At 46.1% G+C, this 13,332-nt stretch overlaps 1 long non-coding RNA gene across 5 annotated transcripts in view; it reads left to right on the top strand.

The window, feature by feature from the left end:
- The window catches only part of LOC130362903 (uncharacterized), an 80,666-nt gene that overhangs the window by 32,088 nt on the left and 35,246 nt on the right, over positions 1-13,332 (top strand). The window contains exon 3 of one of the 5 annotated variants that reach the window (XR_008891620.1): positions 11,749-11,995. The exons of 3 other annotated variants lie outside the window; for them this stretch is intronic. This is a non-coding gene — a long non-coding RNA (uncharacterized LOC130362903). Of the gene's footprint in view, positions 1-2,307; positions 2,435-11,748; positions 11,996-13,332 lie in introns of those variants that run through there. One more of the 5 variants, XR_008891619.1, reaches the window with a different exon arrangement.

Below are 13,332 nucleotides of genomic sequence, written 5' to 3'. Positions count from 1 at the left end.
TAGAAAAACATCTAAAACATCTAAATAGAAAATTCAGAGGCCACCCTCCTCATTTTTGTGATTCTGTGAAGAGTTGACAAGGTAGGCCTAAGTTCATTGAACATCTGACATGAACTCTTGTCAAATCCTACAGGATGAGAAATGCTTAAAGGAGTTGTGCCATCTAGATGGTCATAGGAGGTCCGATTGCTTGATCCTCCCTGTGATGTTGAAAATGAGAACCACAGCCTCCTGTTAGAATGGAGCAGCAGGATGTTCATGTGCGTCGTCTCTCCCTTTATTCCCTATGGGAGCCTCAGAAACAGCCAAAAGCTGACCTCAATGTTCTTCATTTTGAGATTGTGGGGGAGGGCCAAGCGGTCGGTTTATTTTGTAAGAGTAGACCAACATTTTATAGGCTTAAAGGAGATATCCAGTGGTGAACAACTTATCCCCTATCCTAAGGATAGGGGATAAGTTGCAGATGGCGGGGGGTCCGACCGCTGGGGCCCCCCGCGATCTCCTGTACGGGGCCCCGACAGCCCGCGGAAAGGGGGCGTGTCGACCCCTGCACGAAGCGGCGGCCAACACGCCCCCTCAATAAAACTCTATGGCAGAGCCGGAGCGCTGCCTTCGGCAATCTCCGGCTCTGCCATAGAGATGTATTAAGGGGGCGTGTCGGCCGCCGCTTCGTGCGGAGGTCGACACCCGCTATCTGACCGGAGAGCCTGGCCCCCATACAGAGAGATCGCAGGGGGCCCCAGCGGTTGGAGCCCTCGCGATCTCAAACTTATCCCCTATCCTTAGGATAGGGGAAAAGTTTTTCACCACTGGACTACCCCTTTAAAGAGATTGGTCTTTTGTGAGTATAAAATTAAATTGAATAGAACCTGTCACTAAATAAACTTTCCTAAACTTACTCAGGCCATGTTTCCTAACTAAACCTAACACCACATGTCTATTTGACAGACAGGGAGCAGCGCTGTGCTGGTCACGTGTTCTGTCTGCAGTCTGAGATTTCGGATTCATGTCAGGACACGTAGGGAGACCCCCAGTCATGTTTTTTTTTTATAACATATATTTAGAAACTTATTAGTAATAGCTTGCTTAGCAACATATAAAAACTATTTTTTTTATGACAGGTACTCTTTAAGCTAAGATATTGGCCGCATATTATGTCTTGAGAAATAGTTTGCCCCCCACCCAATCTCTATCTTGTCCTACAGAATGAGGGCCATGTAAATAGTAGCAGCAAATGGATGAACTAGTCTGTTATGTAATGTAATATATAGTGTCCCCTCTTTTTTAAAATAAATATGAGCACCCAACAGTATATGTAATGGTTTGTATAGTCATGCACAGAGAGGGGACACTATAGATGTAGCAGAACCTTAAAGGCCATCTGTAGTGAATTTACACTTATCCCCTATCCACCTATCCACAGGATAGGAGATAAGTGTTTGATTGTGTGCCTCTACGCCTCTCCCATAGAACTGTATGTGGAAGGGGCATGGGGTGGGTGTACCGTCGACGGTTGACGCTACGTGCATTAGCAGCTCGCGGGGGGTCCCAGCGGTCGGACCCCCCCCCCCGATCAAACACTTATCCCCTATCCTGTGGACCGATATAACCTATATAAGTAGGGTATCATTTTAATCGTATGGACCTACAGAATAAATTGGTGTCATTTTTACCGAAAAATGCACTGCGTAGAAACGGAAGCCCCCAAAAGTTACAAAATTGCATTTTTTCTTCAATTTTGTCGCACAATGATTTTTTTTCCGTTTTGTCGTGGATTTTTGGGTAAAATGACCAATGTCACAGCCAAGTAGAATTGGTGATGCAAAAAATAAGCCAAAATGTGGATTTTTAGGTGCAAAATTTTAAGCGTTATGATTTTTAGAAGGTGGTGAGGAAAAAATGAAAATGCAAAAACAGAAAATACCCTGCGTCATTAAGCGGGTTAATGCATCACAAGAACACGGAGTCCATCAAAGCGTCTATGGATTGTATGTCTTCCCATCCCACAGTGTAAATTGCTTAATACCAAAAATGCTTTACAAATGAATGATAAGGGGAATTCACAGGCTCTTATTCTAACAGTGCTGGGTTCCCGCTGCTCTCTTCTTTATCTTACTCTGCAGGCCCACTCACAGTGGTGACCAACCTTAGCCAGGGATTGGGTGGGCAAGCATTTTCTGCATGTCGGCAACATAAGTGGTAGCAATAAGTAACAGGAACAGGACACTGTTTGCATAGCAGCAAGGATTTAAGGGATTAGAAAAGTAAATATGTTTTGTTTATTTTTCCCTCATGAAAAAACCCAAGTTCTACATCCAGAAGAAAGGACAAAGATCCTAACCAATGTTGTGGAGATGAGGATATTATAGGTGAAACGTTTGACCTGGATCTTCACCACTATCCAACAAAATAAAGATATGTACTTATTGCAGGCAGTTACTTATAGGCAGTTAAAATTATTTACTTACTTAATTAGTTACTTATAGGCAGTTAGAATTATTTAATTTATTTATATTTCATGGATATGTAGTATGTGCTGTAAATAATATTATGTTTTAGTTATACTTTTCAGTTGTTCTTTTTCTGAATTCAATCACTATATTGTAGCTTTATCTTAAATTAGACCTGAAGTATTTGCAGTTCAAGAGTCGATAGACGCTCTCTGCCCGAGCTCACCACATAGGTCACAGTATCTGCTAAATGTTCCTTTACAAGTCTGAAGAGACTACTCCAGAGCAGCCCAGGGCATCTTCACTAAAATGAATATCATATAATGAAATGTTTAACCTTTATATTGAGGTGAAGGTCTGTTTATGTGAGAACATCATTTCAAGTCTTTGATGTACACAGTCAGGAACAATAGATCCTCCTTTTTAGTTCTTAAAAAAAAATACCAACCACAATGTAATTGTTGAATAATATTTACAAAAAATGGCTGGAAAGATCAAATATGTTTGTCAAACAAAGAAGATTGAGTTACATCCGCAATAATTAAATGTACGTAATAGGAAAAACTGGTACAATATGTTACAGTATGCCTGGTGGAGGGCTGGCCTGATTTATATCAGCTTGTCATGGACATACTGTAAGGATGTCCACATGACTTTACAAAGTGCCTGATGGACGTGGGTGTCCTCACCTACAGTACATGAAGAATAAGATTTCCCTGATCTGCCCCCTGAGGCAGGCAGAGAATGGTGGCTGCACATTGTGTGCCTAGGCACAGACTATGGACAGACCTAAAAGGTGGACGCCAGTACCCCCGTAACAGTGTTGGATCTTCTCTCTGGTCATCTACTGGGAAACCTGACCAGATTGAGAATAAATGCCAGAGATGCTATCATCAAACCATTTGCCTCTACCTTGGACCTAGCACCTACATAAATATCAACTTAGCGGCTAGCTACCTATCTGCAAGATCCCTATGATACTCACCTCAACTGTCCACACGTCTGCCACTTATCCTCTTCTATAACCAAGATGAGGACCAAAGTACGCAGGATCAAGCATCATCTAGCTTTACATGTGAAGGCACGCTGACTGCCATGCATGGGTCCTGGTGACCCTTCTCTAAGTGTTCCTCACTAATCACTGAGGAGCTACCTGTAGTTATACAGAGAAGCGAAACGTGTTGGATGTGTATGGTATTACTTTTATATGCATAATAATATCCTTGGTTATGCAACAAATACTGTATATTGATTCATGTTTAATTGTTGAATACTGTGTTCTACCCCTGGGGAACACCCACGGGTACAGATTGTTAAATTATCTATCGCATGTTATTTCCCCCTATGCTATCCAATTTTGTGCGTCAGTATTGATATTTGATGTTTAATGGGAAATTATCTTTTGCAGCCAATCATACCTGTGCAATATATCTGCTATCTGTATGTGGTGTCCCGATACCGCATCCTATACGGTACCTATGTATGTGTGGGTCCCCATAGCCAGAGTCCCTAGGACGTAGGGATCCCTGTTGTGTAGCCTACCCCTTGTCGCCTCTATTCCAACTAATAGTTCAGTAATTTATGTAAGGTTGATGTAAATATAGTAATATATATGTAAATAAATTGTTAATTACCTGTTCCATAGCGTTGCAGGACCTACAGGTCACGTGAATAGGTAAACTCTATGGTATTCTGCTTAAGGACCTTTGGAGGCCCTGTGACGTAAGCAATCCCATTACTCTCTGTAATGGTGAATGACAGATGTTCGGACCAATAGGATTCACCCCGCCCCCTGCCCATATAAGGGAGCGGCGGCCATCTTTTCTCTCTCTTGCTCCTGCACTCCTGAAGTGGAAGGATCTACACGGCAATCTCCCCCAGTGAGTTAGGCCCGAGCCTTGCGGCAACGGCTGAGTAATTCAGAATATAGAGTGTATCAATGCCCAGACAGTCTGCAGCATCACCGGACCTAATATAACCCCTAAATCCGGTCGGATCTGCAAATATCTACCCTAAATTAAGAGACTTTCTAAATAGCTCAAGGTCCGCAACAACTGTCAGTCACTAAGCAATATAAGGACTGTTTGTACGAGACTGTTACTGTGTCTTGGATGTATCGCAAGCACTTAGGTAAAGTTGTTCAAGTTCAAGTTCAATCTCCTTGTGCACCTTCAGTTATTTCATGCACCTATCTTTACTGGGATCGGCGGCGATAGGCCGGAGCATTGCCTCAGCATACCAGCCCTGTCACGATTCGGCTGGCAAGAGGTGGATCCTCTGTGCCAGAGAGGGATTGGCGTGGACCGTGCTAGTGGACCGGTTCTAAGTTACTACTGGTATTCACCAGAGCCCGCCGCAAAGCGGGATGGTCTTGCAGCGGCGGTAGTAACCAGGTCGTATCCACTAGCAACGGCTCAACCTCTCTGACTGCTGAAGATAGGCGCGGTACAAGGGAGTAGACAAGAGCAAGGTCGGACGTAGCAGAAGGTCGGGGCAGGCAGCAAGGATCGTAGTCAGGGGCAACGGCAGGAGGTCTGGAACACAGGCTAGGAACACACAAGGAAACGCTTTCACTGGCACGATGGCAACAAGATCCGGCGAGGGAGTGCAGGGGAAGTGAGGTATACATAGGGAGTGCACAGGTGAACACACTAATTAGAACAACTGTGCCAATCAGGGGCGCAGTGGCCCTTTAAATCGCAGAGACCCGGCGCGCGCGCGCCCTAGGGAGCGGGGCCGCGCGCGCCGGGACAGGACTGACGGAGAGCGAGTCAGGTACGGGAGCCGGGGTGCGCATCGCGAGCGGGCGCCACCCGCATCGCGAATCGCATCCCGGCTGGAGGCGGTATCGCAGCGCACCCGGTCAGTGGATCTGACCGGGGCGCTGCAGTGGCGAGGATGTTGCGAGCGCTCCGGGGAGGAGCGGGGACCCGGAGCGCTCGGCGTAACAGTACCCCCCCCCCTTGGGTCTCCCCCTCTTCTTGGAGCCTGAGAACCTGAGGACCAGACTTTTGTCTAGGATATTGTCCTCAGGTTCCCAGGATCTCTCTTCAGGACCACAGCCCTCCCAATCAACCAAAAAAAAAGTTTTCCCTCTGACCTTCTTGGAGGCCAGTATCTCCTTTACGGAGAAGATGTCAGAAGAACCGGAAACAGGAGTGGGAGAGACAAGTTTGGGAGAGAAACGGTTGATGATGAGTGGTTTAAGAAGAGAGACGTGAAAGGCATTAGGAATACGAAGAGAAGGAGGAAGAAGAAGTTTGTAAGAGACAGGATTAATTTGGCACAAGATTTTGAAAGGACCAAGATAGCGTGGTCCCAATTTGTAGCTGGGGACACGGAAGCGGACATATTTAGCGGAGAGCCATACCTTGTCTCCGGGAGAAAAAACGGGGGGAGCTCTTCTTTTCTTATCGGCAAACTTTTTCATGCGAGATGAAGCCTGTAAGAGAGAATTTTGGGTCTCTTTCCATATGGTGGAAAGATCACGAGTTACTTCATCCACAGCGGGCAAACCAGAGGGCAAGGGATTAGGGAGGGGGGGAAGAGGGTGACGGCCGTACACCACGAAAAATGGGGATTTGGAAGAAGATTCAGAGACTCTGAAGTTGTACGAGAATTCGGCCCATGGTAGAAGATCTGCCCAGTCAGCCTGGCGGGAGGAAACAAAATGCCGTAAATAGTCACCCAGGACCTGGTTAATTCTTTCTACTTGCCCATTGGATTGAGGATGATAAGCAGAAGAGAAGTTTAATTTAATCTTGAGTTGTTTACAGAGAGCCCTCCAGAATTTTGGCACGAATTGGACCCCTCTATCCGAGACGATCTGCGTGGGCAAACCGTGAAGACGAAAAATGTGTACAAAAAATTGTTTTGCCAACTGAGGCGCTGAAGGAAGACCAGGAAGAGGAATAAAATGTGCCATCTTGGAAAATCGATCAACAACCACCCAAACAACAGTGTTGCCACGGGATGGGGGGTAAGTCAGTAATAAAGTCCATACCAATCAGAGACCAAGGCTGTTCGGGGACAGGCAGAGGATGAAGGAGACCAGCCGGCTTCTGGCGAGGAGTCTTATCCCGGGCACAGACAGTGCAGGCCCGCACAAAATCAACAACATCCGTCTCCAGAGTCGGCCACCAATAGAAACGAGAGATGAGTTGCAAGGACTTTTTGATGCCCGCATGGCCAGCGAGGTGGGAGGAGTGACCCCATTTGAGGATTCCGAGGCGTTGGCGTGGAGAAACGAAGGTCTTCCCTGGAGGAGTTTGCCTGATGGAGGCTGGAGAAGTGGAGATCAGGCAGTCAGGAGGAATGATGTGTTGCGGAGAGAGCTCTACTTCCGAGGCATCCGAGGAACGAGAGAGAGCATCGGCCCTAATGTTCTTGTCGGCAGGGCGAAAATGAATTTCAAAATTAAAACGGGCAAAGAACAGAGACCACCTGGCCTGGCGAGGATTCAGCCGTTGGGCAGACTGGAGATAGGAGAGATTCTTGTGATCGGTGTAAATGATAACTGGAAATTTTGATCCCTCCAGCAGATGCCTCCATTCCTCCAGTGCTAATTTAATGGCCAGTAGCTCTCGATCCCAGATGGAGTAGTTCCTCTCCGCCGGAGAGAAGGTCCTAGAAAAAAAACCACAAGTAACAGCATGCCCGGAAGAATTTTTTTGTAGAAGGACCGCTCCAGCTCCCACTGAGGAGGCATCAACCTCCAATAGGAAGGGTTTAGATGGGTCAGGTCTGGAGAGCACGGGAGCAGAAGAAAAGGCAGACTTGAGCCGTTTAAATGCGTCTTCCGCTTGAGGAGGCCAGGACTTAGGATTGGCATTCTTCTTGGTTAAAGCCACGATAGGAGCCACAATAGTGGAAAAATGTGGAATAAATTGTCTGTAATAATTGGCGAACCCCAGAAAACGTTGGATAGCACGAAGTCCGGAGGGGCGTGGCCAATCTAAGACGGCAGAGAGTTTATCTGGATCCATTTGTAGTCCCTGGCCAGAGACCAACTTTCCTAGGAAAGGAAGAGATTGACATTCAAACAGACATTTCTCCATTTTGGCATAAAGTTGATTGTCTCGAAGTCTCTGAAGAACCATGCGGACATGCTGGCGGTGTTCTTCTAAGTTGGCAGAAAAAATCAGAATATCGTCCAGATACACAACAACACAGGAATATAAGAGATCACGAAAAATTTCATTAACAAAGTCTTGGAAGACGGCAGGGGCGTTGCACAGGCCAAAGGGCATGACCAGATACTCAAAGTGTCCATCTCTAGTGTTAAATGCAGTTTTCCATTCGTCCCCCTCCCTGATGCGGATAAGATTATAAGCACCTCTTAAGTCCAGTTTGGTAAAGATGTGGGCACCTTGAAGGCGATCAAAGAGTTCTGAGATAAGAGGTAGAGGGTAGCGATTCTTTACCGTGATTTTATTAAGTCCGCGGTAGTCAATGCAGGGACGTAGGGAGCCATCTTTTTTGGACACAAAGAAGAATCCAGCTCCGGCAGGAGAGGAGGATTTGCGGATAAACCCCTTTTTTAAATTTTCCTGGATGTATTCAGACATAGCAAGAGTCTCTGGGGCGGACAGAGGATAAATTCTGCCCCGGGGTGGAGTAGTGCCCGGGAGGAGGTCAATAGGACAGTCATAAGGCCTGTGAGGGGGTAAAGTCTCAGCTTGTTTTTTGCAAAATACGTCAGCAAAGTCCATATAAGCCTTAGGGAGACCGGTTACAGGGGGAACCACAGGGTCACGGCAGGGAGTACTGGGAACCGGTTTAAGACAGTCCTTGAAACAAGAAGTACCCCAGCTCTTGATCTCTCCTGTGGACCAATCAAGGGTTGGGGAATGGCGTTGAAGCCATGGTAGTTCAAGGAGAATTTCGGAAGTGCAATTGGAGAGGACCAAAAACTCAATTTTTTCGTGATGAGGTCCGATGCACATTAGGAGGGGCTCCGTGCGGTAACGTACGGTACAGTCCAATCTTTCATTGTTAACACAATTGATGTAGAGGGGTCTGGCGAGACTGGTCACCGGGATGTTGAACCTGTTGATGAGAGAGGCCAAAATAAAATTTCCTGCAGATCCGGAATCCAAGAAGGCCATAGTAGAGAAGGAGAAGGTAGAGGCAGATACCCGCACAGGCACAGTAAGGCGTGGAGAAGCAGAGTTGACATCAAGAACTGTCTCACCTTTGTGCGGAGTCAGCGTACGTCTTTCCAGGCGGGGAGGACGGATAGGACAATCCTTCAGGAAGTGTTCGGTACCGGCACAGTACAGGCAAAGATTCTCCATGCGGCGGCGTGTCCTCTCTTGAGGTGTCAAGCGAGACCGGTCAACTTGCATAGCCTCCACGGCGGGAGACACAGGAACGGATTGCAGAGGACCAGAGGAGAGAGGAGCCGGGGAGAAAAAACGCCTCGTGCGAACAAAGTCCATATCCTGGTGTAGCTCCTGACGCCTTTCGGAAAAACGCATGTCAATGCGAGTGGCTAGATGAATGAGTTCATGCAGGTTAGCAGGAATTTCTCGTGCGGCCAGAACATCTTTAATGTTGCTGGATAGGCCTTTTTTAAAGGTCGCGCAGAGTGCCTCATTATTCCAGGATAGTTCGGAAGCAAGAGTACGGAATTGTATGGCGTACTCGCCAACGGAAGAATTACCCTGGACCAGGTTCAGCAGGGCAGTCTCAGCAGAAGAGGCTCGGGCAGGTTCCTCAAAGACACTTCGAATTTCCGAGAAGAAGGAGTGTACAGAGGCAGTGACGGGGTCATTGTGGTCCCAGAGCGGTGTGGCCCATGACAGAGCTTTCCCAGACAGAAGGCTGACTACGAAAGCCACCTTAGACCTTTCAGTAGGAAACTGGTCCGACATCATCTCCAAGTGCAGGGAACATTGTGAAAGAAATGGTGGATCCTCTGTGCCAGAGAGGGATTGGCGTGGACCGTGCTAGTGGACCGGTTCTAAGTTACTACTGGTATTCACCAGAGCCCGCTGCAAAGCGGGATGGTCTTGCAGCGGCGGTAGTAACCAGGTCGTATCCACTAGCAACGGCTCAACCTCTCTGACTGCTGAAGATAGGCGCGGTACAAGGGAGTAGACAAGAGCAAGGTCGGACGTAGCAGAAGGTCGGGGCAGGCAGCAAGGATCGTAGTCAGGGGCAACGGCAGGAGGTCTGGAACACAGGCTAGGAACACACAAGGAAACACTTTCACTGGCACGATGGCAACAAGATCCGGCGAGGGAGTGCAGGGGAAGTGAGGTATACATAGGGAGTGCACAGGTGAACACACTAATTAGAACAACTGCGCCAATCAGGGGTGCAGTGGCCCTTTAAATCGCAGAGACCCGGCGCGCGCGCGCCCTAGGGAGCGGGGTCGCGCGCGCCGGGACAGGACTGACGGAGAGCGAGTCAGGTACGGGAGCCGGGGTGCGCATCGCGAGCGGGCGCCACCCGCATCGCGAATCGCATCCCGGCTGGAGGCGGTATCGCAGCGCACCCGGTCAGTGGATCTGACCGGGGCGCTGCAGTGGCGAGGATGTTGCGAGCGCTCCGGGGAGGAGCGGGGACCCGGAGCGCTCGGCGTAACAAGCCCTCAGCCTGGCGTCACGAACTATAGGGTTAACATTAACCCCTCATATACCGATACAATACCACCACTACCATACACCCCCCAAGGGCTACCACATGTATCCCCGACCTAACCAAGGCCCAACTAAGAGGTTCCCGTGTAGGCCCAGGTCTTAAGGACAGGGGACCTACAGTTGACAGGCAGGCATCTCAGATAGGGGTAAGATCAGGTCCCCCACCTGACTCCATTATTGGCTGCAGACCGACAACAAATTCATCTATACGGATTGTATTTATTACATTGTCTTGAACCACTACTATTAATAAATTGTGAATAAATAAATATCTCACTGGAAAATGTTTTTCTTGAATTTTATATGACTAACATAACATATTTCCTATTTTACCTTAGACCAGTAACGTCTATACAAGTTACATCTATGCGCCCTCATCTCTGCTTCCAACAGAAGCTGATGCCAGAAATTGGCCCAGTGTATACAAAATTGAGGCACAAATTTGGCTGAGACAAAAACATGTCTATTTTCACAAAGATGGTAGAACAGACTTGGCGAGCAAAACATAAAAGTTTCCTCTTTTTAGCACGTGGCTACAAAAATTAGAAGTAAACCGCATGTGCCAAAGAACAGAAGTACAAAGCTAAACAGACACATAAAGAAACAAACAATAAATCGGCCCCAGTATTTCAAAAGTATTTTTCAAAGCTGTTAATATTGGTAATTTATTAAGGCCATTTATGTTAATGGGAAAAAAAAAACTACCGTATTTATTATGGCATCCTTTTATGTATTTCCATTTTGCTACAAAAAAAAAAAAACAACATATTTTTGTTATTGTCTATTATCTTACACCTTATAAAGCATGGTAATGTTACTCTCATTTTATTATCAACCAACAGATTGTTTATTCTACATTCTATTCTATTCTTATACTCAATGAGTTCAGCGCTAATTTATTTCTTTGGCATGGAAGGGAGCACAATAATTATAATATTTTTTTCCTATGGCACAGTAAATATTACAAAGAGGATTTAGCTAGTCTCAAAAACTCTATTTTTATATTAAAATACATTTTAACTACCGTATATCCTCGAGTATAAGCTGAGTTTTTCAGCACATTTTTTAATGCGGAAAAAGCCCCCCTCAGCTTATACTTGAGTGAAGACACGCAGGCCTGTCCATCTGCCCCACCCTACTCACCTCCTCCTGCCATCCCACCGGGAGGCCCCCTTCTGTGGTGGTGCCACTCCGAGTTGACTGCGGCCCCAAGCAAACTCAGCCAGGGTAGGGACGCATTAAGAGCAGCAAACATGCGCAGGGATGCCCCCCAATGTCACAGAAGTGTCCCTTTCCCAGCTGTGCTCCACAAGAGGAGAATTCCGCCACCGATGAGGGGGGATGGGGGTTTGGGGGGGCTGTGCTATATGTGCGATTTGTGACTATGAAGGATGATATGGGGGGTAGCTATGGAATGTGGATAAAGATAGGGGCTGCTGCATTTCCCACACTAGGCTTATACTCAAATCAATAACTTTTGTAATGTCCCAGTACAGGATACAACTATGTACCGTACTTAGGCCCTGTCAGGTTGAGTCCCTCATTGTGCTTGGGTTCTCCTGTAGTGTGTCTCCCCCTGTATTTAAGCTAGTTTTACTGTGTATAGTCAGTATAATGTTATGTACTATGTGTATAATGTGACCCACGTGCAGCCTCAAGATTTAATCAAAGGATCGGCTGAGATGTTCCAAGAGCTGTCGGAACGCTTACACCAGTTGTCCATCGAGGCCAACGACGCCTGCCTGAAGGTGCCTCTGCCCGAAGATGACAGAGTAGGCCGCAACCCCAGCAGAAGGCTTTCATTAGCAGCAGGGGTACCATTTGGCCTCAATTGATGTGGAGAGCCTGTACACCCGCATCCCACATGATGGAGGTGTGCAGGCGACCCGAGAGGTTTTGAAGGGACAGGAAAAGTTGGTAGAATTTATCAACTTTGTGGAGGACTCATTGAGATTTATTTTGGAGAATAACGCTTTTCAGTATGAAGGAATCTGGTACAGACAGAGATAAGGTACGGCTATGGGGGACTCCGATCTCATGCACCTTCGCCAACCTATTTCTGTCTGTACTAGAAAAAGAGGTCATACTCACCAGTCAGAATCCATACATCAACAACATTAAACTGATTAAAAGATTTGTCGATGACATCTTAGTGATATGGGAGGGCACAAAAGATTCATGTAAACATTTTGTTGAATATCTCAATGATACCAATCAGGTGAATATGACATTCACATATCTATATGGGAATTTGTTCCTCGAATTTTTGGACATTGAGATATTCATAGAGAATAATTAAATTATCACTAAGGGGTTCAGAAAGGGGATAGCAAAAAATGCTTTATTACATTATTCAAGCTCACATCCGAAAAAAATGAAAGATAGCATCCCTTATAGCAAATTTGTTAGATTAAAAAGGACAAATATTTACAACAGTCCGAAGACTTGAAGACGGGTTTCATACAAGAGGGTATCCTTCAGATATTGTAGCAAAAGCTTTTGATAGAGCCGAATCAAAACCTAGAAGGGAATTGATATCTAAAAAGAAAGAAAGGAAAAGGAAAGGAGAAAAATTGATATTTTCTTTTGCCAACTCCCCCATGAATAGAACTCTTTCAGATATCATCCACCGGAATTGGTATATCCTAGAACAAGATCAGGATATAAAAGAAACAGCCCAGAACAGACCAATAGTTACATTTAAAAGGAATAAAACCATAGGCGATTTTTTAAAAAGCACAGCCAGGAAAAAGTTAAATAAACAGACAAACTGGCTAACAGAAATAGACCAAAAGGGAACTTTAAATGTGGACACTGTTCCATGTGTGCATTCAATTTAAATAAGTGTACATTTAGACTGGGTCCCAAGTTCAAAAAAGTAAAACAGCTAATAACATGCAAGACTACATTTGTAGTGTATTGCCTGTTGTGTCCTATGACTTCTATGTCAGAAAAACAAAAAGAAGGCTGTTCGAAAGAATCCGAGAACATGCAAGATCTATAAAAAACGGTAATGGGGTACATATAAAAGAGGTTCACAAAGGAGATTTTACGTGCATGAAATTTGCAGGTCTGGAGAGAGTCGAAGTAGATGAAAGGGGAGGAGACAGGCATAGAACTTTTTTCCAGAGGGAAGCCCGCTCGATAGCGGAGCTTGATGCAATAGGTACATTAGGTTTTTTATATTTACCACTTTTATAAGAGTAGTCTATATAAAGAGGCATTACCTGCGGCAT

Source organism: Hyla sarda, chromosome 3 (assembly GCF_029499605.1).
Source record: "Hyla sarda isolate aHylSar1 chromosome 3, aHylSar1.hap1, whole genome shotgun sequence".
NCBI lineage: Eukaryota > Metazoa > Chordata > Amphibia > Anura > Hylidae > Hyla > Hyla sarda.
The sequence above is the reverse complement of the archived record's forward strand: the minus strand, read 5'-3'. Positions and strand labels throughout refer to the sequence as shown.